Source organism: Colias croceus, chromosome 5 (assembly GCF_905220415.1).
Source record: "Colias croceus chromosome 5, ilColCroc2.1".
NCBI classification, from domain to species: Eukaryota; Metazoa; Arthropoda; class Insecta; order Lepidoptera; family Pieridae; genus Colias; species Colias croceus.
The window spans coordinates 8,397,972-8,415,974 of record NC_059541.1 but is presented as its reverse complement, the minus strand read 5'-3'; positions in this window follow the sequence as shown (position 1 = coordinate 8,415,974).

The window sequence follows — 18,003 nt, the reverse complement described above, 5'->3', positions numbered from 1 at the left end:
GATGCAAAAGTGATTTCGGAAGGCGGCATTTGATGGTGTAATGATTCTTTAACATGCAGGTATATTGAGTTGCTCGATTCCTGGTGTTATTGGATGTTGTTGTAGAATTTTTTGTAGTGCATATAATCGATGTCAAAGTGAATGACAGTGTGAGAGATCTGTGGATCAAAAATGCCTATTATTACCATATTATTTTTATGAAATCATAAAACTGAAAAATATATGAAGACAGCTGCTTCGTTGCTTGTAAAATAAATTGCTAGAGTCGCATTTATTTTTCGCGCTAATTACCAATGTCTCTAATAAATAGGTAATAATTACCAATTTCTCTAATAGTTTTTCAGATATGAAGACGAGGACGAATAGATTAATACAAGGTCATACAAATGGTCCAGTTTATCTTGAGTTATAAGGAGTGCATTACAACGGATTGGATGCAGATTAAAAATAAATATTTGGGGCGATTTCACAGCTTCATGACAGGTTTTTCAATGTGTGAAAAGTTACTTCAAAAAGAGGCAAAATGGCTATCAGACAGCGTGGAAATCTCAGTTAACCAACTATGTTTCCAGCTAAGGATAAAAAAAAATATTGTTGTCATACGTCACAAATGTACGACTCCGACTCTACCATCCTCTACGATGATAAGTTCTACGCTAAAGACCTTAGGTAAAGACAAACAAAAACAACATATAAAAAATTATGACTAGTTCAAATAAGGAACACATCTGACGGATGATCGGGGACATATCTCACGTAAGGCTTCGGTCCATAACAGCGCAGTTCGCTGGATGATGAAGACCCGTAATTTAGCGCGTCCCCATTCCGCGTGACAGATAGCCTGCCTACGGAGTTACGCTGCATTTACTGTAGATGTGGTATATGGTCATTAGAATCTTCTAGAGTTTTGTTTGGTAGTGTTATACTATTATTAATCTAATCTCTAATCTCTAGTAATGGATGAAGTGTTGATTATTTCGTAGGTCTTACCGAAACAAACAAAAAGGTTTTTCATAAATTGTCAGAATTAAATTATTCAATCATAAATATTTTAACTCTAGCTGACCTTAACAATAAAACAAATTCGACAAGGGGAATTCTACCGTATTATAAAATATTTGCGTTAAAATTATATTTCCAAACTCTGACATTTAAATGTAGGCCTCATTTACTAAATATCCAAGCCATCTGTGACCAACGAATGCTTGGGAAGATTTATTATTTACAGTTGTACCCAACTTACTGTAACTAGCAGAATTCTATTTGTATTTTGTATATGACTCTATTGTTGGCACGTTTACATCACAGCGGCGAAATTTCAGAATGTATAATATTGTTTATGTACCTATACGTTTGAACTATATATGAAATGATACAATTGTATATCAATAATTATTGATATTCATCATCATCATCACCTCTATAATTATAATATAATAATGTTAAGCTAGATAGATAAAAGCTCTTTTAAACAACAACCACAAAATAATGTGTAAAGGTAAACGAAACAACTATACCTATTAAATAATAATAGGTAATTCAATCTCCCATGAACTACACAAATAAAGTGGAAACTCCTACATCGCGTTACAATGAGAAATAGTTTTAATTGTAATTGCTTGAAATTATAACATTTTTATAGCAGTTTCCGCGAGTTACAAATATTCGTTTCTACGTCCCTAACACGCTAGAGTTCGGTCTTTGAACAAAAACTACAAACGACTTAATGTTAGAGCTTGTAAAGTAAAATTTCACAAAGTATTTACGCCTCGGCTCGTATTTATATGAGCATGAAAATGTTTATTGTCATGAGTTAATTTTAAAGTGGCTTATACCACAGACTACATATTAAACTAGAAGGAACGAGAGGTAATTTGTATGTAAACGAAGGATTGTCTATGAAACTGAATTGTGAGATCTATAATTTAGTTCGCGCGTAGGATGCGTGAATATACGTAGTATTTTATTGTCAATGATATTATTATATTTGAGTATTCATATATCTTTACTTACTATAGTATTACAAAGCTGAAGAGTTTGTTTGTTTGCTTGCTAATATCAGCAAGGACGGGTCCGGTTTGAAAAATTATTTCACTGTTTGAATTTGAGTTGAGATGAAAACAAATGATCACACTTGGTAAATGCGTATATTTTTGTTAAGGTTCGGTATTTTATTACTCAAAATATTTCAGCATGGCCTATAATTATATACACACTACTATAATATTTGCACACCCAATCAATGGGTAGAATGTATTAGCCACATAACATTGTAATAATTAAAACATTTAGAATCTGTAACTACATTCTTGCAAATAAATATAATTTGAATTTGAATTTGAATTTGAATTATGTAACTTTCAAGCACCAGTGTAACACGAAAACTAGGTAATAAGAACACGTGACATCTAGTTCAATCTGTAGTCTCTGGTTTATTTAAAGTTAATGCAAACAACAGAAAAGCCACCGGTTGGTTTTGAAACTATAAGTTGGATATTTTGCAACTTTCGAACCCGCCTAAATGTGTTTTTGTTGGGTAAGGGCTATGAAGGAAATAGCGTAGCGGTATCCATTTTAGTTACATCGGGATAAAATGAAAGTTACGGTCATTAATCATTGAAACTATTCAATTTGTTGTGATATTGAAATTCATCAACTTGCCCATCGCTTTATAAAATAAACAACTTTATGTTGAATTGTATCTAGGTACCTACTCTACTATATTTCAATGATTTCAAACTACTTATGCCCCACTAATGGAAACTTAATTTTCTTTGAGGCTTTTGTAATTGTAATACTTTTTTGGTTTACCTATATAATTAATGTTATTAAATTTCTTTATTTTTTCTTTTAATCTAATATTTTAAGAAATTGACGAATTGTTATCGTAATTAACATTTTGAACGCTGTAATTTCCTTTAATTAGAGGTGAGGTATCCTCTGTCGGAAATTCTAAAATAAATAAATAAATAAGCGAGTACTTTTTAAACATTTTATGGCAATGAATATAGTCCAGTTAATAATATTATTATAATCACAATTTGCTCATTTTATCGGTAAGATTATATTCGTGGGTACTCTGACATAGAATATCATATCCAGCGCAGACTTTCCACAGTTCTAAACAAAACGTTTTTCACAAACTAATATAGGTAATTAAAAGTACAAAAAGTATGAAAATATATTTCCAACAACCTCCATTCACAATCAAAACATATCGGAAATGCGATAGAGTTAAATTACACCGTTGAATAAAAGATCGAATGGTAAATCTATCCGGTTTTAAAATAAATGTTTTAAATTTTATTGAGCAATCCACTTTGGCAGTGAATCTCTAACAAACGCAGCCCGAAGCAATTGGGAAGCATTAAGCAATATAAAGCAATGTAGTGTTCCTTAATTTCGTTTGATTCAATTGATTTTTTCTATTTAGTATCCGACTGTTTCTATGCAGAAAACGAATTTCCAAATACCCAATCGCCAACACTTGAAAACGTATTAAAATTGAATAGTTTTAATGAATGTGCCTTAAAATATATTTTAGATTAATATATCTAATAATTATTTGCATCTATGTCTGTATTCGTTACATTGTAATTTGAAGGAAAAATCGTAATTTAATATTTCAGGACAAGCTCTACTAGTGACTGTAAGACCAAATCTTGCAAGTAACCCAAAGAAAGCTGAACGCATTACCATTATGAGTCGTATGAAGAAAGAATCAGTGAGCATTTCCCAACGACCGTGACATTTGCCCGTATAAAGTGGACCCATCAGGTCCCTGAAGGGCCTTCGTGCCATATCTCGAAGTTAGGAATGGCCAATTGTGCCCGGTTCATTGAACCCGGGAGCGCGCTCCTTTATCTCCAGTTACTATTTTAAACGTCTCATAAAATTGACTAATTTCCCTTGTAACGATGTTTTTAAAGTACTTCTCGGAGCTCTAATTTAATATAAGATGCTTAGTGCTTTTATTATTTTTGTTTTACTGCGGTGAAGTCAGGGGCAAAGGTCATGAATTTAAACATTATATAGCAGACTGTTTGCTTTACAAAGTTTTGTAAAAATACATGGAGATTGTTTTTATTTCTATCTGTTTATTTTAGGAGTATTAGCATTACAATCGTTCAAATATTATTCCAAGCGCATATAACGCTAAGTAAACACTTCATTTGGAAAAATAAAGGTAATAATATTTGCGAATTTTCAAAACGTATCCCTTTTATGAACATAATCCTGCACTAAAGCCGCCCCTTGCAAATTTACAAGCAGACGAAGACACAAATTACGAACATGTTGAAACGGCCACATTAAAAAAACCACCCTTGTCAGGTTAAAATTATGTTTCAAGTGGTACCAGCGAACACATCGTATCGTATATAAGGATGTAAATTCAGCACTGAAACATTTAGCCCACGTAGCGACCCCTGGGGCAGTTCGGACCCTCGCAATGTGTGTGGAATGCGTTAAATACAAAGCTAGCAGTGTTTGTTTTCTGAAATTGACGACGGAGGCGGTTAGTTTTCTTTGAATAGATCCGCCGGTTTCGGATAGTCGTTTAGGGGATCCTTTGTTTATCGCGTTTTGTAGCGCGATAGTTGTGTAAACATTTTTCATTCATGTATGTCTGAAAACGGGATTTAGTGGGAGTTATGAATAACTTGGCTGTAAAAGCTTTTTTGTAAAATTATACATAATTTAAAATTTAAACATATGAAATATGAATGTTTCCCTAGTCAGCTCGTATGCTAGCCATTATGGTACTGCCTATTCTTCAGCTTGCTTACGTTTGTGTAATGATGATACTATATTTTCAATCTATATTTCTAGAATGTAGGTATAGAGCCATCTTTACTTGTTCAAAAATATTAAATACTAGCAAATAGTGAGTTCGATATTATGTAGGTTTGATTTTATTTTACTTAACAATATTTGGTTATTTCATAATACAATCAATGAAAGTGATCATAATATAATAATTCCTATTCATAAATTGATTTTAGAAATAGTTAGCACCTTCATATTATTTTAATATTTGCATAATGTTTGTTTTATTACTGTTACACCTTTACTCCTATAAGAGTTTTGCAAGTACTAAAACATGATACATTGAATATAATACATAAAATAAAAATGTAAGCACCTCGAAGCAAATCCAATTTATCTGAGCGACATTCACGTAATCACAATGATGTTGACAAATAGAGTAGCCGTTCGTGCCGCCTCTTCGCTGTTCGATCTTTTACGGAGGCAACAATACAATATTTCATTCGATTACGAAAACAGGAACAATACAATTGTAATAAATTAGTCTCGATTCGCGAGGCAGGTCCATTTCCAATTTCCGTGGAATGTTATGCGAGTAAAAGAATCAACAGCGTAGGATTGTTTCGGAGTCGCAGTTTCGGATTTGTTTTCTTCGCTGCAGTATTTGAGCAGTTTTATATTGTTTGCCTGTTTGAATTCAAATATGGTAAACATTTTGAAAGCATTGTATGATCATATGAATTGTTATGTGAAATTATTTTGCTTAGATAATTTTATTTAAAACTTCACTGCTTGATCTGATTATTGTTTTGTTTTGCATTCAACATCAATGTCGTTATTTGTGCTTACTTTAAAATAACACTTTTGTATAGCATCCATTCCAATCTTTCACATATAAGAACTAACACATTCTACTCCCACATATTAATTTTACAATAATCAAAATCGATATAACTACTGAAAGCACTCCATTCAAAGTAACACAGCATTTCCATTACACGGGGCGATACGGGCAAGTTTTTCTCAACCTATTCTGATTTTCAACAATCTCATCAAATCACTGGCGTCGAAGCTAAAGGGGCTGATTGAATTGAAACCCTCTACCTGCTATATTTCTTTTCCCGTAAATCGAACTTTTACCCACTGTTAAAAGTGTTTTAATCTGATTGAGGTTACGACTTAGATAAATTGTTAAGTCACTATTCGATTACGACTGCTTACGACTGCTTCGCGAACGCACCTTGTTAAGGAATGGAAATGAGGTAGGCTCATCGTATGTTTAAATTAAGGTGTCGTGCATGGTTTAATTATATCCCCGATTAGAATATTCAATTAATTTGACGTATGGAATATAAATTTAAGATAATTAATGTTTTACAAGACTCTCCTAACACTTAAGAATTTTCACGTGTTCATTTACTTTCATGAGACAATACGCTTATTACTCTTGGATCTAAGGAACACTGTGAATGAATGAAATAACAGACTCTAATTAAATAAAAGAGAATTCAAATAGAATCTGCTTTTGTTTGCATATTCTGTACCTCATAACATCAGACACACTATTCCACTTTATTTGCACTTTAAAACTGTATCCTTCCATTTCACAGCATAAACTATTAATTTATTCATTCATAGCTAAGAATAATACCATAAGAGTTTCAACTTTCAAGTTGTAGTGAAAATGGTTGATCCCGCCGGACGCCTGTCGCGCTCAGTTTACTCCAAAGTATTTTTATTCTTTTCTCAACATTATAAAATAAAACATTATATATCATACTGAGATGACGGAACTTTTATATATGATATGAACTCAATGCCATTCTAAGACATTAATCTTTAAGCGTATAAAATATAATATTATTTCTGGGTTAAACAAACAGAAAAAAACTACTTCAAGCCAAAAGATGTTTCTGTTTATATTATGTATTATTATGAAGTTGTACTACCATTCATCTTTATTGAACGTATTCGAGTTAGAAAATTGCAACAACTCAAATCGAGATATCGAAATGAGGTTGAAATCTATGTTTTTCTAACCCGCTCGCGTGGCGGCTAACTTTTCATAAGAAATGCATACAGTTTATTTATTTACACGGGGTTAGCCGATAAATCCGGGACTTCCTATCGGTTGGGGGACTTTTATTGAACTTTATATTTAGTACACACCCTTGGATCAATAAAGATGGACGTAAACTTTTGTAGCTTCAATATCAGTGACTCTACAATTTTATTGTGATTTTATTTATGTTACTTTGGTATTGCATGGACGAAATAACTGGCTAAAATGGAAACAGATGTTGCCAATTTTTTATTCATTCATGCTGTTATTTTAAACAAATGTTTGAATTTATTTAACACTTCAATAATTCTAACTTAATACCCATAATATTCATCCATTTTAAAATCAATGTAAAAAACCGTTTCCATTTTGAGCGGTCAATTACAGTAAACAATAACATACTACCAATGAAGTTTTATCGTATCCAGACATAATTTGTAAACACAATTACTCCAAAAATGAAACGATACAAAACCGCAAACACATACAGATAAAGTATAACATCTATAAACAACACAAATGATATTGTTACAAACGTATAGCGTAATTCAGCTGGGGCCTTAGACAAACGTACGTAACGCCATGGAATAGAAACTGCTAACGCTAATTATTGACATAAGCTCATGACATTTTGGTAATGGTTCGATCACACTACCAACGACGCAGACGACCACGACCAAAGTTCCAATCTTGCCGAAATTTGTTCAAAATCAATATTAAAATCTCCCGTCATTCTGGTACTCAGGAATAAAAAAATTCGAGGTCAATTAATAAAAAGAAATAGGGTTTTTTGCGATTTTCGCCGAGACGGTAAGTTTATCATACAATCACCTGAACCAAAATTGTATATAATCTAATTATCTATAAAAAAGGTTAAATACATTTTTTTCTAGGAGCCACCGCTTCTATGAAAAACCTGTTTTTTTATCCATTGATCTCAAAAATTTTTTTTCCAAACACCAATACGACAGGAAATTCTTAAATTTCATTTTTAATTGTGTTTTGCACAATTTTATTTAATTGCGACTGGATGAAAATTTTGTCCGTGGTCGTCGTTGTCGTTGGTAGGGTGACCGAATCCTTATGCAAAACATCATACGCTTATGTCAATTTCTATCGATAGCGTATTCTATTCCTTGGCGTTTTGCCGTTTGGCTAAGGCCCCTGGTTCCATTTGGTGCATAATTAACGACGCGCGCGAGACGCGGGCAATTTGTCACTACGAGCCACGAGGCTTCACTGCTTTTCCTACCACCTAGCGAAACTAACATCTGCCGTACATAACTCACTACACCCGCTATTTTTTGTGACCATTTCAATTAATTCCAGCTTCTATTTCATACGTAAAATATGGTTATATTCAGGTCATATTTTTATCTCCGCTAGTGATTTATGCTGAAAGTATTTCATTGATACTAAAAATAGAATATTCGAATGTGAACGATCGTGATAAAAAGCGGATTACTCGTATTCACGTTGTATAAAAGCATAATATTCTATTTAGTAAATGTGATACCGCGTATAGAGCGATGATTTCACAAAAACATTGTGATAGCAACTAAAAATGTATTTAGATCCGCTTGGCAAAGCAATATTTCCGTCAATATTATGAAAAAAAAGCTTTTATGAGTGACGCATTTTATTAATAAAACCCTTTAATATATTATGGATATGATAAAAATTTCAGAGATACTTATTCCATACTAATATTATAAATACGAAAGTAACTCTGTCTGTCTGTTACTCAATCACGCCTTAACTACTGAACCAATTTGCATGAAATTTGGTATAGAGATCTTTTTATACCCGAGAAAGGACATAGGCTACTTTTTACCCCGGGACATAGGATAGGTTTTATAACGGAAATCCCACGGGAACGGGAACTATGCGGGTTTTTTCTTTGAATGCGCGGGCGAAGTCGCGGGCGGAAAGCTAGTTATATTTCTACTATGTCTGCCTTATAAATCAAGACAATTCACAGATTGGTTTTGTCTTTAGAGTTTATGTACATAGAAATCTAAATAACACGACACTATTATAATTATGTACCTAGATTCAGTATGAGCTTTGCGATGTTTTAGTGTTTACTATTAACCCAATATTTTACAAATATATTATTTACTTTCTACAAACTCCCTAAACTTGATAGTTCAAATCAGAGACTATTGAAAATTTTCCGTTTAGTTTTTGGCAACTATTTAACCTTAGCCTAGCTACTAGTTATTATTCTTTGGCTGAGCTAGATATTATAGGCAACTTTAATACCTAATAAAGCTCACACAATGGAAAGTTTAACAATATCCATAATTCCAGGCCAAGGACCGAATAGTTGGCCTCCATTCAAGAGCAGGTTACATTTGCTACGAACTACAAAACCAACGGCTAGACGGAATGCCTCCAATTATACATATAATACATTTATACATAGTGGGTAGTGGACTGCATTATACCGGACGTCGGCCGATTGTTGCGGTCCCGATGTAATGGGCTTAATTCTGATGTGGCTTTCGGCTTTTAGCCATTGTTTACCTGCGTGCACTAGCCGAATTTGTTAGCCATAAATCTCTTTGTAGCACGATGTTTTACAGGGTATAGTTACGGATCTGTTAAGTTTTGTGACTATTGGTAGTTGCGAAAGTGAGGTTAAATAAAATCTAGTCTACCCTTATAATATAGAGCCGATGCATTTAGATGCGGTTAATTTTATTTCATTAACATTTATTATTTTAATCAAGTTTATCGTACTAATATTATAAATGCGAAAGTTTGTATGGATGTATGGATGTTTGTTACTCATTCACGTAAAAACTACTGAACCGATTACAATGAAATTTAGCACACATATAGAGGGTAACTTGGATTAACACATTGGATAGATTTTATCCCGGAAATCCCACGGGAACGGGAACTATGCGGGCTTTTCTTTGCAAACGTGGGCGAAGCCGCGGGCGGAAATCTAGTTAAAACATAAATTATAAGTATCGTTTATGAACGAGGAACACAAAAGACAACGTAGTTTATGATTTTAATTCAATTTTGCTTTATTTTCAAATTACTTTTACCTTTTTTAATATCCATAATAAATTCGAACTCCCGTTCACTCCTGCAATTGTGTTAAATACCACCGTAAATAATGCACCCGAAAATGTGACAGCTAAATAATAACTGCAATTAATTATAATCCCCATTTTCGCGTACAAACTTCTCGCTATGACGTCACGTCGACTGAAAGTTAAATTGAAACTGGTTACCAAACCACACGATGATTTATCGGCCACATGCGAATACCATACCTATGTCCAACCAGTGTTTTATGTTCCTGTGTAATTGGGAGTTGTTTTGCTCCAGCTTGCATTACGTGCACGGAGGAGTTCCGATGCGTTTTTTTAGTTGCATTTGCTGTGAAATATTGAAGGTAAACAGCGGTGCTCTGATTAAAGAGAATTTTAGTAAATGAAATGTGTTTTTAGATGTCTGACGTTACAAGGATATCAAATATTTTGTTTTGATGAAATAAAGAGACTGTCAAAGTTATTTTAAACCCTTGTAAGTTTTAGACCGTTAGGTACAACAACGGTACGGTGGTGGTAAGACCTACAATCGACATCCAAAAAAAACGTTTCACTGTTTTTTTTTTTTTTTTACTATAGTATTATTATATGTTCATTAAAAATCGTCTAAAAATAAAACACGATATTTTGTATGTAGATAGTTGTAAAACAATAATTTCAAATCATAACACGTACGTTTTATCACCACTCAATCGCTCCCTTTTGTCTTATTCTTTCTACGTTAGAAATGATTCTTTTCTACAGTAACCAGTCAGAGTCAAGTAACACAGGTTCCTCAGTATGATAAGATGTGACATGAGATATCCAGCCACAGAACAAAGGACCGTGTAGCTCGCGGCATGACCACCAAACCCTTTGATGTTATTATCTAAATCATTCGATATGTAAATAAAAATATTAGAAACTGTTATAACATCAATATTTGTAAACGTAAATGTTTGTAGTGTCTCTTATTTGAATTTTATACAGATAAATAATAAACGAAATGAAAAACGGAATAAAATATTTCAGATTTTATGAACTGTTTCAGATGTTATGTATGTTAAACAAAACGTACATTTAAATATTCTTTTTGTTTCACATATTGACCCATAGCATTTTTTTTATATTTTTAACAAAGTGCAAGTGCTTTTGTGGGCATCACGATATCTTACGCTTTAACAAAGTATGTCGGTTTAATTAAATTTTGACTACGGTAATTATATCGCATGGTTTGGCAATAGCTCCTTTTCTGCCAAATCCTGTCCAACCTGTCGAGATCTGTACTTGAAATGTTATTATCTTTACTCAAAGGGCATCACTTCCGTTCCACTGATATTAGCTAATTCTCCTTTATGTTTTCATTTAATTACGCTTAAACAGACATCCCACGTTAGATTCTTTGAACATTGGCTACAGTCTACACCGTTAATATTACTTGGATTGTTACAAAATTTTTCCCAACGAACTAACGACGGAAGTTGTATAAAATTGAATCGGAATATTGTTTTTCAGGTTATCTATAATGATATGTGTATCCAACAAATATTATTAGGCACAATAAAGCTGACTTGACTAAATGTAGAGTCTGTTTTGTTGTTGTATATTTCAGATTTCAGAACATACCTGAACAAAGCTCTTGGGTTCTATCTGCCTATTCTGGTGGAATCTGATTTTTTTTAACCCTATGTATTAAATGAAGCCCGCTACACACAATTAGTATTGGATATGTTTCAAAACATACTTGAGCCTTCTTAGAAATTGTTCTGATTCATTGTAAGAGAGGTTAATGTTCTCTATTCATTGTGTTACTTTCCTGTTACTATAGAGGTTATTTTATTCTGAAATGTAACTTATACTAATGATATTAGTATGGAAATATGAACATGAAGAAAATATATATATTTAAAAAGTCGGTTTTCTATACAACTCTTTACCATTTTAACTTTGAATCAGTTTAGTTTGCATTGTGTTCCCTGTGTTGCCAAATATGAGAATAGCCACAAAGCCAGCATGAACCGTCAGAGAAGTAAATCAAATATGGACAAAGCCCCGCTTCAAGTTGGTATTTGGTAAATGCACGTGTTATATGCGATATCCCATTCGAATTGTTAGAACTTTTATATTTAATAATTTAAGTTAATATTTCACGATATATAGAATAAATTGTGCAGAAATTATGTATTATAATATTATATTTAATCGGTAGATAAATAGATTTAGTTTACGTAGAAAATATGACGTATCTACACGTATCTACCTATAATAATGAAATAATTATTTTTAGATATGTAGAGTAGAGTACTTACAGCATGAGAATGAAAAATAATGTCTATTAATCCTTAAAGCTATGAAACTTTGTTAATTTATTTATCCATAGGTGTGCTACGTCATCACATCTCACAAACAATACGCCGATGTCTAATAAAAACATCGCGCAACAAAGAGCGCGCTGTCAGTACAAAGGCTTCATTATTGTTCTCATTCCCGTAATACGTCAAGAGTTGGTTCCTCAGCTAATACGTGTGTAGTAACAGTGGAAACATCTCATTACCGCTTACCCGAGGCAAATGGGGGTTAATTTCATTAACGGGAGCCCAGCGAATCGTGTGATAACTTTAGTAACGTTATGTGCAAAGGCTCCCTTGGGACCAAATAAATGTTTGTAAGGTAGTCAACTCTGACGTGACGTGATGTGTTCATTAGCCCGACTTACGGATAAATTAGTTGAACAAGCATAAGCCGACTCGATATAATTTTGTGTTATTGTTGACGTAGTATTTACTATAGTTCTGTGTGACATTTTTACGATATTATATACCTGAGAAAAGGTAGAGTGATTAATGACATAATTCTTTTGTTATCTGTTGCGAGGATTTCAGACATAAAAAGGGTCACCTGAAATATATCCCGATTGATGTTAGTTATACACCATGTATTAACACTAAACATTAGGCTCCCTGGTACAAAAATACAGCAATGTTTGCGGCCGGTAAACACAAGTAGCATTGATACGTCCACTTCATTACCATAACTGATTGGACAGAGGTATCGCCCTGAAAATTCACACAGCAATTACGAGGCTACATGCCGGCCGTAAAGCCCTACGCGCCGTAATTATTGGACGGGGACCAAAACTTTCGCATAAAACACTACAGCGAAATCCAAATTAATATACCTCCCGATGGAATGTCGACAGATTTCTGTGCACATGACTAATTGCCTCGAATAGCACTGTTATTTACATCCCATTAGAATCTGCAGGCTTTAATTGATAACGTTTTTCATGTGCCAGCTATCTAATTTATCGAGCCATTTATTCAATCGCATTTAATTGATAATGCCAGATTCATAATTTAAATGGAACAGGTATAAATAAAATAGGATTCACTGCCACGAAATTAATGACTAAGCAATGCATTATTTCATATGAAACTAACACGGGATATCTGATTAGCTGTTAGAATTGCAACTTTCAAAAAATGTATTTATAGTTTTGTTAGAAAAATAGATTTTTTTTTCGTACAAAATATTGAGTAGCAAATCCCATATTCATAAATGATCAGGTCGTGGAAAACATCAATTAATTTTGTTATAATAACAAGATTGGCGAAGCAATGTCTTACTTTATTAGGAATTTAAAGGATCACTTTATTTTCTACCTGTATATCAAGACTCCGTTTTCTTAAAAACGCGTAGTTATAAAGTTGAAATTTATTTCGTAAAATCAGTTCCATCCTTTGAAGGTTTGATAAAATCTATATCTACTAAATACTATAGAACACAATATTTACAATAGAACACAATATATTTATAACAGTTTATACTGCAAATTTAGCTTACCTTTCTGAATATTTCACGTGCCTATTTATTTGATTCCAATCCCGATATAGTTCAAATTACACCTAAACATATTATTACATCCGAAATGAACAGTAGCCAAGCAAATACACGAGCATTACATTGCTCGCAGTCAGACAACAAGCTTGTTAGTGATCTGATCACGTGCGATCCTTAATTAAGAAGGTTACGAGTTTCAGTCCTGGCCTCTTTCCTTGTAATCAATACTGTCGTTTAATTTTCTAGCTGGTGTATTAAAAATGTATTAACTATTTATTTGGTTAAAAGAACCATATTGACATTACCTGTTCTACCTAAATAGGTATCACTTATTAACTGCGCACAAATTTATTGAATGCCAAGATCGCATATCTATTAATATTTTTGTTAAAAAAATTACACACAAATATACTTACGCGTTTAATATATTATATACTAGCGGTCCGCCCCGGCTTCGCCCGTGGTACATATTCACGTTTTCTCTACATAAGAACCATCCTCGTACTTCAAGGAATATAATAAAAAAAGAATTATCGAAATCGGTTCAGCCGTTCTCGAGTTATGGAATTACAACGAAAAGTGGCATTGATTTTTATATATTAGATATATATAGGTACACAATAATTCTTCATTAATATATTGTTATCCTTTTCTATTAGCAGTTTCCCATTAATAGATTGAAACAAATCCAATCAAAAAGCACCATTTGGCAGTGTTGATAAGCATCAAACCGCTAATCAGTGTCATTTACCGCCGTGTATCGCAACTATTTACCAAGTATTAAACAATGTTGGGCTTAATGTCTGCTCATTACCGTATTACATTACCATATTAAAGCCTTTGAACTGTACATAGGATTAACCACAAACACGTTCAAGTTTAGATCGCACATGAATATCGGAGAGACATTACCTCGTGCGCTAATAGCCAATATCTGAAGCCAAAATTGCCTTCCTAACGATATTTCTGCTGCAAGTAATAAAATCTCGTAATCCTATTACGGGCTCGCTGAAATCGGTTTTCGTACATGATTGTACCAATAATAACTTTTAATTTGCACTTATTATGTCAAGCGTGGTCCCATTTCTAGACTACTTTTATGATTAATGTGAAGTCAATACACTGGACGCCTTCTAGCTACTACTACCTACTTTTTACGTTATAATGACCCCGATTGTATTTAACATAATATTAAAATACTTTTTTTCTTAAAAGGATCAAATGTAGAAGAAGAAGCTGATAAAATAAAAGATGCCACAAATAAAAGTACCTACTATAAACCAATTATAAAATTGTTTCATTGTTCTGCAACCCCTGCTGGCTGGATTAAAACACGTCTTCTCTTAATGGGAGTCGAGCATTGCTTCGGCACGAAATGGGTCAAGCTCGCACCGGGGAAGTTACCACACCCTCACAGAAAACCGGCGTGAAATGGTGGCATATTAACAGTATGCTACCGTGTTTCGTACGGTGAGTGAGGGGTCCGGAGACCCAAAAACAACCCCCAAATATGAACGCGGTGTTATCAGGCAGAATACCCCAGGAGGGTACCGGCACCTACGGTGCAGGAGAATCCCTCCCGCAGCGCCTGCGCTGCGGCAGCCCGTCGTATTCTGGGGCGGGCATAATTCCGCTCGGTCATGTGCCAAGGGGTTCGCAGAGCAAGCGAAGAAAATCACCCCCCTCCACTCTCACGGTGGACTTTTGTAACATCCGGGGGCTGCACACTAATTTAAACGCCGTCCACTACCATCTTGAGACGGCTAAGCCGGCCTTGCTCTTCCTGACTGAGACTCAGATATCAACTCCGGCCGACGTATCTTATCTCACATACCCTGGTTTTAAGCTGGAGCATACTTTTGCACCGCGTGCCGGGGTATGCGCATACGTTAGGGAAGATATCTGTTGTCGACGTCTTGGCACCCTTGAAGGTGAGGATCTGTCCATTATCTGGCTGCATATTGACTGCGGCGACCACCCTCGCGTCTATGCTTGCCTGTACAGATCCCACAGCGGGAATACTGGTACCGACCGTTTATTTGAGCACATCCAAGAGATGATCGACACTTTGCTTGTACAGTTCCCTTCTGCGGAGCTTGTGGTTTTAGGCGATTTCAATGCCCACCACGTTGAATGGCTTGGGTCGCGTACAACTGACCACGCGGGACGAACTGTGCACGATTTCGCTCTAGCCTATGGCCTAACACAGCTGGTCTCATCGCCTACGCGAATACCGGATGTGGAGGGCCATACTCCCTCTCTTCTGGATCTTCTGCTGACCACACATCCCGAGAACTATCAGGTCTCCGTCGTGGCCCCACTGGGGTCATCAGACCATTGCCTGATACGGAGTATGGTGCCACTTACGGGTTCGAAACAGCAGACACCTGCAGCTCGACGCCGTGTGTGGCACTACAAGTCGGCAGACTGGGACGGAATGCGTGGTTTTTTCGCTTCCTACCCATGGGGGCCTGTTTGCTTCTCCTCGGAGGATCCCAACGCTTGTGCTGAGTCTATCACTGACGTGGTACTGCAGGGTATGGAACTATTTGTGCCATACTCTGTTGTGCCCGTCGGTGGCAAATCCAAGCCTTGGTTTGGACGTTCCTGTAACATGGCGTCTCGCCAGAAACAGGAACTTTTTCAAGCCTGGGTTGCAGCAACGGCGTGTCGCGATCCAAGCGTTGGTCTCATCAGGAAGAAGTACAACTTTGCCTCCAGATCCTACAAAAGAGAAATCGCTAGGGCTAAATCTAGTTATATTGGTGCACTTGGCGATAGACTAACGCGACTTCCTTCGGGAACAAGGGCGTTTTGGTCCCTCGCCAAGGCCATCCAAGGTAACTTCTGTCGTTCATCCTTTCCACCTTTGCACAAGGACGAAGACTCTCTGGCCCATTCCGCTAAAGAGAAAGCCGAACTCTTGGGCGCTCTCTTTGCTAGGAACTCGACGCTTGATGACAGGGGAAAGACACCGCCGACCATCCCGCGGTGCAACCATTCAATGGCGAATATACGTTTCACACAACGTGCCGTTCGAAACGCTCTCTTTTCCCTTGACATCCATAAGTCGACAGGGCCGGATGGAGTCTCCCCTATTGTGCTTAGGACATGTGCTCCTGAGTTGGCACCGGTTGTAACGCGTCTTTTTCGGCTCTCTTACGCCAAAGGCATTGTTCCGAATTCGTGGAAGACTGCTCTTGTCCACCCAATCCCTAAAAAAGGCGATCGCTCAAATCCGTCTAACTACAGACCGATCGCCATCACTTCTTTACTCTCCAAAATAATGGAATCCATTATTAACAGCCAGCTCATGAGGTATCTGGAGGAGAGCCAGCTGTTAAGCGACCGGCAATACGGTTTCCGTAGTGGTCGCTCGACTGGTGATCTTTTGGTGTACCTCACTCACAGATGGGCGGAGGCGGTTGAGAGTAAAGGGGAGGCATTGGCTGTAAGTTTGGATGTAGCGAGAGCCTTCGATCGGGTCTGGCACAAGGCACTTCTAGCGAAATTACCATCTTTCGGACTTCCTGCGAGGTTATGCGATTGGGTTGCCAGCTTCCTGGAAGAGAGGAGCATTAAGGTCGTTATCGACGGTTCTTGCTCTAAGCCTCTTCATGTGAACGCTGGTGTCCCACAAGGCTGCGTGCTATCTCCTACACTGTTTCTTCTGCATATCAATGATTTGTTACAAATCAGTAACATTCATTGCTATGCAGACGACAGTACGGGGGATGCTCTTTATCCCGGCCGTGCAAACACCTCAAAGGAAAGCCTCAATGAGAGTCGAAACAAACTTGTGTCTGAAGTCGAGTCTTCTCTCCAAGAAGTCTCGGATTGGGGCGAACTTAATCTTGTCGAGTTCAATCCCCTAAAGACACAGGTTTGCGCGTTCACCGCTAAAAAGACCCCATTTGTCGTAGAACCTCGGTTTAAGAGTACTCCCCTTAGTATATCGCCGAAAATCGGAATCCTCGGAGTTGAAATCTCGAGTGACGTTCAATTCCGCAGTCATTTGGAAGCGAAGGCTAAACTAGCCTCGAAAAAACTTGGTGTGCTCAGTAGATCGAGACAGTACTTCAAGCCGGCCCACCGACTTCAGCTGTACAAGGCTCAGGTGCGACCGCATATGGAGTACTGTTCTCATCTCTGGGCCGGAGCCCCACAGTATCAACTCCTTCCTCTTGACCGCATCCAACGTCGAGCAGCTCGAATTGTCGATGACCGTAGGCTTTCCGATAGGCTCGATCCACTGTCAGTGCGGAGAGACGTTGCGTCTCTGTG